The following is an 11,052-nucleotide window of genomic DNA, read 5'->3' as shown; positions in this document are numbered from 1 at the left end:
TGGGACAGGATCGAGTAGAACAGGAGATAGCGGGGGAACTCCCGATTGGATGGGTGTAGAACAATTTTCAGAAATAGAGTGATGGGCGCGCTGAGGAACTCCAAAATGAACTTCAGTGTATCGGCATCGAGTCCTTGAACTCTTGGGGAGTCCGCGCCGCTCATCCAATTGAAACAATAGGGAAAGTTCTTGGAAACACCCAGCGACGACATGAAGCGCTCCCTCTTTGTAAGGTTTGAGAACCCAGTACGTGGGATATTCTCGCTTCTCGGGGATGCGAGCCCAGACCCGCTAGACCTCTTACTCATGTCGTCTTAGTACAGCAAAAGCGCTACCCTAGGCAAAGTCTTGCAAATTTCTTGTAGATTGAGTTTCCTTTCCCTTTGCAGCCCCCAGAAAGATATCCTATGACACCGCCGCGGGAGAAAATTCCGCGAGAGAAGCTGTGTCAGCGGGGAAGTAGCCCTCGGATACGAATTGCCGTGTGTGGTGCCTATGCCCCTGCCCTGGTGGGAGAGAGAGGACCTGCCGCCGCGCGGCCGAGAGCCCCCTGTTAGATCCCCCTGTACCCTGAGCCAGCTGTGACAAGTCGGGTGTCGGCTTCCTCGAAGCCGGAAAAAGGGCGGGGCCCCCTGCATCCGTACAGGCCGGTAGCTAGTGCGGCACGTGTGACAATTGATGGGTAGTGTCAACGCGGTGGGAGATGTGCTTTGTTGCAGCAGTGCTGATGGTGTGGGAGCTAAGCTTGCATCGGTGGAATCGTCAGCAACGCCTGCGGGCTCCACGCGAATCGCATCCATCCCGGGTGCATGCCGCATGGACACTGCGGCAGACCGCAAGTCGGAATGCCCATGCGGGCAAATGGTAACGAAAGCTGGGTGTATTTCGGTGCTGTCTGTGATGTTTATCCCCGATGCGCCAGCGGCCTCAGCAATCCGCCCCACAGCCGAGAGCTTCATCGGGGCACACCGCAAGTCTCCGGAGGCCCCGAGCATTGGTTAAGGAAATGTACAAATGAGCAGCTTGCGTATTTCATAGAGAAATGTAAGCAAATTTGTCGGCCTGCTGGTGGCAAGTCGGAATGCCCGTGCGGGCAACAAGCTGGGTGTTCAAATTATCATACGCTGTCATCTCAGAATTCAATTATGAGATACGCGGTACCTTTTGAGATTAAATGTAGCCCGAGAGGCGTTGATGTGACTTTTGAGGTCGGTGAATGGAGGCAGCCAAACTTGTTTGTGCTCATACGACTTTTGTTGGCTACATGCGAGATACCTTGCAATAGAGAATGCTGTATAGTACCTATAACGCGTTTCAGCCGGGCGAGATATTATGTTTGGTCCGTTACACACACACGAACACACACACACACACACACACACACACACACACACACACACACACACACACACGGACATAGGCAATCCTACAGGTCGGGGCCCCCCTGGGCGCTTCGCGCTGGGGCCCCGCCCAAAAATGAGTCTGCTGTACAACTTGTTGTTAAAGTATCTCTCTAGTAAAAGTTTTGAGATTGTTGTCGCATGCACTTCGGCGAAGGAGTGGACACTGGAAGCTGAATCCCTGTCCGTGAGTCCCGGAGCTTGAAACTTTCAGGGGTGCACACATACATACAAGCAAACAAGCTAAGATTGGAAGCCTCGCCCCAACCAAGCTGTAGCGCGGGCTATAAGATGAGAGCCGCCGAAGCAAAAGGGTACTCTGATGCTGCACACACGGCAGCGGCAGCAGAAGAGAACAGAGGGGGGAAAGACGAACCACACACGATTGAAGCTGCTGCCAGGGCAAGAGTGTATCAAACGTATCAAAGAGAACAGAGCGGGGGCCCGACTCCGACCTACACCGAGCGCACACATGCGCCGCCACGCACACAACAGCCCCCGAAACAACAAGCGCCTTTCACAAAGTTCTTCCGAGGGGAGAATCAACGAACAAAAAATTGCAACACGCAACAAGTCGACACTCTTCTCACTTCCTCTCCCTATAACTATTTTCGCACAAAGTACAAACATACAGGATGACGCAATCCGCAACACCCGCACGCACCTCTCTCACACACACACACACACACACACACACACACACACACACACACACACACACACACCCGGTTAGCTTTAAACTATTTGTAAGTGAGTGCACTCGTACATCTGTACTACCATCGCCAGTTCCCCCGTCGCGGCCCAGATCATTAGAGCTCACCAAGCTGCACACACACACACACATATATATGCATGCTCCACCTCTCCCTCTCCTTCCCTCCCTCTCTCATACATACATACATACATACATAAGTCATACATACATACATACATACATACATACATACATACATACATACATACATACATACACACACACGGCGACAAGACGCGCACATGCACGACGAAGGTATAACAGGCAACCTGTGGTGCGTCTCATTGTGTACTACAAACCCACACGTCACACCCCGCTAGCGGGTGAACACACGCACGCTAACGACTCAGATTCTCCCCCCATACTCCCCCCTTACCCCCCCCCTTTGCACTGAGGCCCCCGCCTGGTGCCCTGGCAAGGGGGGGTGCTCCGGAACCAGATGAAGGTGACCGTCCTTCTTATCGCCCTTTGCCCCCCCCTCCGCCGCCGCCACCGCCGCCACAATTACCGTACCCGCAACCTGCTCATCGGCCTCAGGTGCTATCGTGTCCCATTCATCAGGGCCCCTCGCCCCGCCGCCAACGTCACGACACCGCTGCCGCAGCAGCAGCTGCTCGTCCTGTTCTCGCACTGACGGCGGCGGCGCCGTCGTATCATCACTGCCCACGCGCCTCAACCCAGACGCCGCCGCCTGCCGCGTGCCTGTTCCCAGTCGTACATGCGAATGCGGTACATCGCCGCCGGCGGCGGCAGAGGCAGCACCGAAGGCCCCTAGCGGCGCCGCGGAACTGCCACCGCTGGCGGCATCTTGTTGGAGCGGATGCGCTCTCTTGAGATGTACGGCAAGGCTGGCGGAACTGATGCCTACCGCCGCGCCGCACACCGGGCACATGACGGGATCCGGCTTGGCCTTTTTGAGTTGCTGTGGGATGTACGAGTTGTTGCCGTAAAGGTCCCGTTCGTACGACAGCAGCTTCGCCATGAATCCAGCGTTGGGGCAAGCCACAGGTCGACAAGATCTGTGTGCACACACACACACACACACACACATACACACACACATACACACACACACACACATACACACACACACGCACACAGCGAGGGGGCGAAGACGGGGGCACGTGTAGGTGGGGTTGGTGTGGGATTCTGTTAGGCGCCTCTGGTCAGCATCACGCCCAGATCAATGACACACACACACATACACATACATACATACATACAAACAGACACAGACACACAGGCACGAAATACGCACGCATCGCAACCCACCTAACCCTCCGCGTGGTGGTATATCCCGCCATCCCCCCCTGCTTCCCCCACCCTTCCCGGCCTCCCCACACCTCACACCCCACACACCACCACCCAACCCAGACCACCCACTTCACGTGGTCGAAGGCGGCCTTGAGCCTCCATCCCCGTCCCTTCATCAGGTAGGCGAGCACCAGGGTTACGGAGCGGCTCTTGCCCTCGGAGCAGTGCACCAACACACTGCCGCCGGCGGCGTGGCAGGACTGCGAGGCGAGGTTGGTTGTATGTACGTATGTATGTGGGGTTGGGGGAGTTGGAGGGAGGTGAAGAAAATCCGGGCGGTGTGTTGTGTGGGGTTTTCGGAGGTGGTTGGGTGGGTGGAGGGGAATCGTACGATGATGATGACGGTGCAAAGAACACCACTGACGGCCACCCGACCGCCCAGTCGACAGCAAGCCGTCCGAAGCACACCGATGGGGGGTTAAGGTTCCACGGGGATAGGGGTAAAGGTAACCCTAAGGCAAAACCCAAGACACCCACACACACTCTCTCACACACACACACACTCTCTCACACACACTCTCTCACACACACACACACACTCTCTCACACACACACACACACACACAAAAAAAAAAAAAAACCGCGTGCTCGCCTGAATGAACTTGCAAACATCGTCGAAGTGTCGGGAGATGTCCTCGTCGTCCACGTCGCGCAATGCCGCGCGGAGTACCCGGAAACCGGCGGAGGGGTCGGGAAGCAGCAGCTCCTGAGGCGAGTGGGGTGCAGGAGGGGGAAAGTGTGTGTATGTGTGTGTGCGTGTGTGTGTGTATGTGTGTGTGTGCTGTGTATAAAAAAGGGAGTCGAAGTGTGTGGGTGGGGTGGGGGGGGTCTGGCTGGAGACGGGCTTTCGCTGGTTTGCAGTTATGGAGCGCAAACCTATTCTCTATTTCCCCTCCCCCCCCCACACACACGCGTATATGCATACATACATACATACGCGTACCCACCTACCTACCTACCTACATACATACATACACATACACACACGCGCCACCCCACCGACCTCCGTGGCGTTCACGATGTGAGAGATGCCCAGATGTCGGAGGATGTGGTGCGAGTCCGCTGCCACCGCGCCCCCCAGGAACAGCGCCCCCCCGGGGCCCGTCAGCACTGCACTGGGCTTCTCAGCCCCCGCCGCCTCCTGCAACACCTGCAGCCGCCGCAACATGTGCTCCAAACGAACCTGCAGGGCATGGTACGGCATGGTACCGCATGGTACGGCATGGTACGGCAGTCAAAGCAGGCAAAACCCTTTTTCCCCTCCCTCCCAACCCGGCCTTCCCTCCCCCCCCTTCCCCTCCAAACCCCGCCCCCCCTCCTTCCCTCCTATCTCCCCCGCAAATCCCCCCCACCTTCAGCTCGTACATATCCACGATGGGGTGTGTGCCGTCCAGGAAGCCCGTGGTCAGCACCTTGTCTAGACGGTGACGGCTCTGCCACTCGCCCACCGCCGCCTTAAGCTCCTCACCGCGAGCCCTGGACGGGAGATGATGAGGGGTGAAGGGGTTAGGGGATGAACCACGTGAACGAGTGAAGGTGATATGCCGAGGAAAGACTGATGCGCCAGAAGTGAGAGGAAGGCATAACTGACCAGTCGGCGCTTGTAAAGAAGGGAGGGTGAGGGTTTTGTTAAGCGGTTGCGATGTAATAATGTAATGCAGTATGTCCGTCTATATGTAACGTATCGGAGAAAACCCATCCCCTACCCAACATCCCCCGCGCGTCCCCCGCACCGCCAAATACGTAACCCCCCCCCTTCACGCTGCCCAATCGAATCCAAAACAGGAAATCCAAATCCAGAGATGCGATATACGAGACCGAATATCAAAAACAACTAAGCCGAAGCCCAGGCTGAAAAAGTTATGTAACACCCCGCCCAGTGTACGACAGCCAGGGTAATGTACGGCATGGCACCTGAAGAGCTCTTTCCAGTGCTGGACTCGGTTGCTGAGGAGGTCGTCCTTCCTCGCCTCGCTGGTGATACTCTTGAGGGCCAAAGTCAAACTCATGTCGGATTTGAACTGCTGGAGGGGGGGAGGAGGGACAAAAGGGGGGGGGGTGCGCGCACATGTGTGTATTTGTGTGTCTTCTGTGGTCTTCTGTGTGTGAGTGTGTCTCTGTGCGCGTATGTATGTATGTATGTGCCATCGTGTGCCGAGGTAGGTAGAATTATTAGGGAATTAGAAAGGAGCAAAATTCAAAAGGAAGTTTTGGTAGAAACCCAATGTACGGATGCATTAAGATTAACAGGCAAATGATGAAAAAAGCGTCCCTTTGTATGTCACTGTTATAGCTCTTAAGGCCCGCTCCGAGACCACAGGTTGTATGCGGTCCGAAACCACCGACCCTCTCCACAGATGACCATAGATGACGTCACTACCTGGTCGTACGGATTGACTTTAGAAGGGCTGCCCCTGGCCATGACTGTACGCCCAAGACCGCCGGGGGTGCCCCGGCTGCCCCCGCCGTACAGAAGCCGAGACGCGACGCCAGCGCCTCCGCCGCCACTGGCAGCGGCGGCGGAGACGGCGCGGACGCGACCTCCCCCGCTATTCCGTTTCGCCGTCGCGTTTGCGCCTGTAGACTTCACGGAGAGCGCGCTGGCTGGGCTGGCGGTGGCAGTGGTGGTGGATACGGCAGTTGTTGTCGTACGGCCGCCGCCGGCAGCGCCGGAGGTAGGCGTGCACGACGACGATGGCGGCGTACGGGACAGCGGTGACGACCGCAACGGCGGCGAAGCCGTTGACGACGCCGCGACGGAGGCGACGGTGGGCGGGGTACAGGTCACACAGCTAGACATGAGTCCGGAACCGGAAGCGTGGGACAGCAACGGCGGGGAGACGGGCGCCGCGGCGTCAGGGGCCGCCGCCGCCGCCGCCACCGCCGCCGCCGCGGTATGGAAGTAGAACGGCGTCGCGGGGCCGCCTAAGGACGGGGCTCTCGAGGTGGCCCCGATTGTCGGCGTGCTGTTATCTGACGCCGTAACGTCCGGGTTTGGAACCATGCCCTGAAAGACGTGACCTTGCTGCGGTGGCGGTGGCGGCGGCGGCGGCAGCGGTGGGCCTTCTTCTTGGTCTGAATGCCGCCGCCTGCACAAGTGTCCCAAGGGGCTGTTGCTCGTCGAAGCGGTGGCGGCGGCGGCGGTGGCGGCGGGGTTAGTTACGTTGGCGGCGGCGCCTCCGTCGGCGGAGCGTCGCATTCCAAGCGATGCAAGACACGGCGGTGACTCCGTAAGCCGCTCCAGGCCCTGTCCTCGTACTACTGCTGCTGCTGTGCTGGCGCCGGCCGCCGCAGCGGCCAGCGGGCGTCCGTCCTCCCCCGGTAACGGATCCTGGGATCCCGGACACAGCGGCGGCGGCGGCGGCGCATGTACGTGAATCGGCCCCGTCGCGGGCGACGGCGGCGGCACAGTGGTCGACGGCACAGCGACGCCAGCGCCGCCGCCGCCACCGCCGGCTGACGTTACAGCTGAGCCCAGTGGTGTGCGATGGGAGCCTGCGCGCGGTAGCGGCGGCTTCGATGCCGTCATCACCGACGTTATCAGCGGACCCGCCGCCGCCGCCGCCGTCAAGTACTCAGAGGGCAGGGAATGATGGGCACGGAGAGCTGGGGCATGAATGGCGGCCTTCGCCGTTGGAGACTGTAAAGTAGTCGACACGACAACGGCCGAGGCGGATACGGCACTCGTGGCTCCGCCGTCGCTGCAGTACACTCCGTGAAGGGTCATGTTCGCGCTCGTCGCTCCGCCGCCGTTATCGTGTGCTGGCGATGACGATGCCGATAGCAGCGGCATCGGATCGAGGAGGGGAGACCGAAATTTGGGCGTTGCGGGGCTGGGCAACAACCTGCGTGGTGAGCTTGTGTTGCGGAAGGCGAGTCGCGGGGAGCGTATAAGGCCCAAACTGCGACTGTGCCGCATGCAAGGCGTTATACTGCCGCTGCCGCCGCCGCCGCCGCCGCCGCTGGCAGCGGAGGGTACAGCGGCCGTGGTGGCAGCGGCGGCGCTGCCGCCGCCGCTGGCGAGCCCAAGACTCCGAAGGCGCAGCGCCGTAGGCATCGGCGACCCGCCCACAGAACGGCCCGCCGCTGCTCTGTCAGCGCCGCCGCCGCCGCCGCCGCCAGACCGATGATACACGGTGGCGTCACACGCCGCGGTTAGCCGCCGCGGTGGAATCCCCACTACTGCAGCGCCGTGCACGTCCGTTGCGGCGGCGGCGCCGTGCACGTCCGTAACACGACGGCTCAGCGGCGTCGATGCCGCCAGGGCAACGGCGGCGTCATTGTCACTGTACGGCGCCATCGGAGACGATAGCGCTGCAATACGGGGTAGACGCGGTTTACCGAGGTTTGATGACGGCGACGGCGTTCCCCCAGCGGCGGCGGCGGCGACTGGGGGCCCGGCTGCCGCCGATGCCGCCGCCGCCGCCAGGCGCGACTGCGGCGTTGCTCCAGTCCTGCACGGCACCGCCGCCTTACCGCCTTTTCCCTGCCCCAACTCTGTGGCGGATGTGGCATCAGTGGTAACGCAGCTCTTCCCGCTGTTACCGCTGCCGCTGCTGCTACTGCTGTTACTGCTACTGCTGTTAGCGCCGGAGACGGATGCGGAACGAGAAGAGACGCTGAGCGAGCCGCAGCGTCTTAACGGGGCGGGCGGGGTTAAGGCGGGACAGCGGCCCGCCATAGCGGCAAGGCCACTGCTGCCGCCGCCGCCGCCGCCATTACCGGGCCCAGAAACCAGGTATGGACTGCGGGCAAGCCACTCCGGCTTTTCCGCAACGACGGCGGCGATAACCGGACTTCGGCCCAATCCACAGCGCTTCGAGCGCTGCTGGTGCTGCTGGTGCTGCTGTCGAGTTTGACGTGCTGATTGGTATCGACCCGGCGACGGCGTTCCACTGCCGCCGCTGCCGCCGCCGCCCCCACTATCCCGCGTCCTGCATATCGCTTCGCCGAATCCGTCTCTGCCTTGCCGCGGATGCCGCGGATGCTGCTGGCCCTGCTGAGCACGACGTAAGGCCCCCGCAGGTGACCCGGCGACGGCGGCAGCGTTGATCTGGCCGCCACCGCCACCGCCACCGCCGCCGCCACCGCCGCTACTCGTTGCCGCCGCTTCAGCTCCCGCAGCCGCAAATGGAGATAGTACGACCCTACCCAGGGCGTTACCGCCACCGCCGCCGACATCGCCACCGCCATCATGGAAATCGCTAGGCGTGGCTGCGGCTGACCCCCCCCGACCTGAAAGGGTCGGAGCATCACTGCCTGTGCCGCTGCCGCCGCCACCGCTACCGCTGCCACCGGCGTCAGCAGCGGAAGGAATGGCACAAGCCGCGGCAGCTAACGCGCGGGCGGCGGCGCCGGCTGCCCCTGCAGCGCTGCCGCGACTGCGCAACGCCGACGGAGGCCTGCCTCTGGTTGCCTCCGTCAGGCCGCCACCTCCGCCACCTCCGCCGCCACCCCCGCCGCCACCGCCAAGGGAGCTATTACGGCTGCGCGAAGCACCGCGGACGCTGCTGGGGAGGTACGGGGACAGCGAGGGCCTGGGGCGGGCGGGGCTGCCTGCGCACGGGACCAGGCAAGCAAGTGGTCGTACAACTGCCGCAATGTACTGCAGCCGCAGTACAGGAGTACAGCAGCCGTACCCACTCACCCACGCCACTGTTGTGGCCGCTGGCGGCGCCGCCAACAGCCCAGCCTAGCTGCGACCGATTCCGGCCGCCGATGCCGCCGCAGCCGCCGCCGCCGCCGCTGATGCTGCCCAGCGGCGCCGGGCTGACGCGTATGTTCAGGCCGCCGTAATGCGCCACCAGCCGGCCGCCGCCGCCGCCGACGGAGCACGGCCCGCCGCCGCCGCCAGGTCCCCCGAGCGGTGCGGGATTGGGTATTGGCAGCTCGGGTCGGAGCTCTTTTATGTCCTTTATGAACTCCAGTGACCATTCGTCCATTTTGCTGTACATCATCTCTAGAAGGCCCTATGCCGAGGGGATCCGAGGGGGATTGCGATGTACATGGAACGGCTGTATGCGTGTCTGTATATATGCGTGTGTGTATATGCGTACGTGTGTGTATGTGTGTATGCGTGTGTGGGGGGTTGGGTGTTTTGTGTGTAGCAGGTGCCTGGTAGGAGAATGTTTTAAGCGAGAGCTCTGGAAGCGAAAGCCCCGCCTTCGCCCATCCCTCACACACAGAAACACACACACGCACAACAGGAAATGAATTTCCCCCTTACCCCTCCAACATCACCTTCACTCGCTCGTGGTTCGTCTTCCCCCCTTCCCCCACTTCCCCCACTTCCCCCACTTCCATGGTTCACCTTGATTCGCTCCACAAGTCGCAAGCAGTCCCTGAAGCCGCGTCGGAAGGCATCCGCCGCCTTGGCGGGTGCGGCGGCCAGGGCGGCCAGGGCGGGGGGGCTGTGGGCCAGGACACTGCCCCGCAACAGCCCCAAAGTGAAGTCCTTTTCGGGTCAGGTTATTAGAGGTGGGGAGGTGGGGAGGTGGGAGGTGTGCAGGTAAGGAGGGAGTGGTAGAGGTGGGGAGGTGGGAGTGCAGGTGCAGGTAAGGAGGGAGTGGTAGAGGTGGGGAGGTGGGAGTGCAGGTGCAGGTAAGGAGGGAGTGGTAGAGGTGGGGAGGTGGGAGTGCAGGTGCAGGTAAGGAGGGAGTGGTAGAGGTGGGGAGGTGGGAGTGCAGGTGCAGGTAAGGAGAGGTCATACAACATCCAACAAGGAAGAAATCCACCACCACCACCACCACAACAACTTCTTCTTTCTGTCTGTCCTTTGGCAAATTCTAGGGACGCGACGTCGGTGGTGATCCTAAGATTATTTTAACACACGCCTACACACGCACCTCTACATATACGGACATACACGCGCGCGCGGGCGGGCGCCCTAACCCCAAGCTCCCCCCCCCCCCACACACACACACACACACCTGGTCAGTGAGCAGCAGCTGGGCCACTCGGTCCACTCCCGCGTCCTCGGCACACATCCGGGCGGTGGGGGGTCGCCGCTGAACACACGAATCAATGGCCACGATGCGGGAGGCGTAGCGGGAGCCTGGAGGGGGGGTAGGAGGGGCGGGAGGGGGGGTAGGAGGGGCAGGAGGGGGGGTAGGAGGGGCGGGAGGGGGGGTATGGTCCGGCGGGTGCATCTCATCCCCACTCTTCAACTCCTCCCTCCCACCTTGCCGCCACATGCACACACGGATACATACATACATCCATACATCCATACATACACACACAATTATTCCTGCGGCTCAGGCCATAAAAAAACGCAGAATCAAACACAGACACACACACACAAACACACACAGGCACACTGCGTCCCTGCCCCACTTGCATGGACACCCCCCCCTTCCCCCCTCCGTCTCCCCCCCCAAACACACACGTGCCGCACCTGCTCTCCCAAACAGCACGTTGTTTGGATTCCCCCGCCAGTGCAGCGCACCGCACGACAGTCTGTCCGCGTTGCCCAACACCGCGTCCAACAGAAACAACCGACCAAGCTCTTCAAATGTGCTACTGCTGCTGCGGGCTTCGGGGGGCTGAGGAGGGGAGGGGGGAGGAGGAGGATTGGGGGGAGCA

Source organism: Volvox carteri (genome assembly GCF_000143455.1).
Source record: "Volvox carteri f. nagariensis unplaced genomic scaffold VOLCAscaffold_33, whole genome shotgun sequence".
Lineage (NCBI taxonomy): Eukaryota > Viridiplantae > Chlorophyta > Chlorophyceae > Chlamydomonadales > Volvocaceae > Volvox > Volvox carteri.
The sequence above is the reverse complement of the archived record's forward strand: the minus strand, read 5'-3'. Positions refer to the sequence as shown.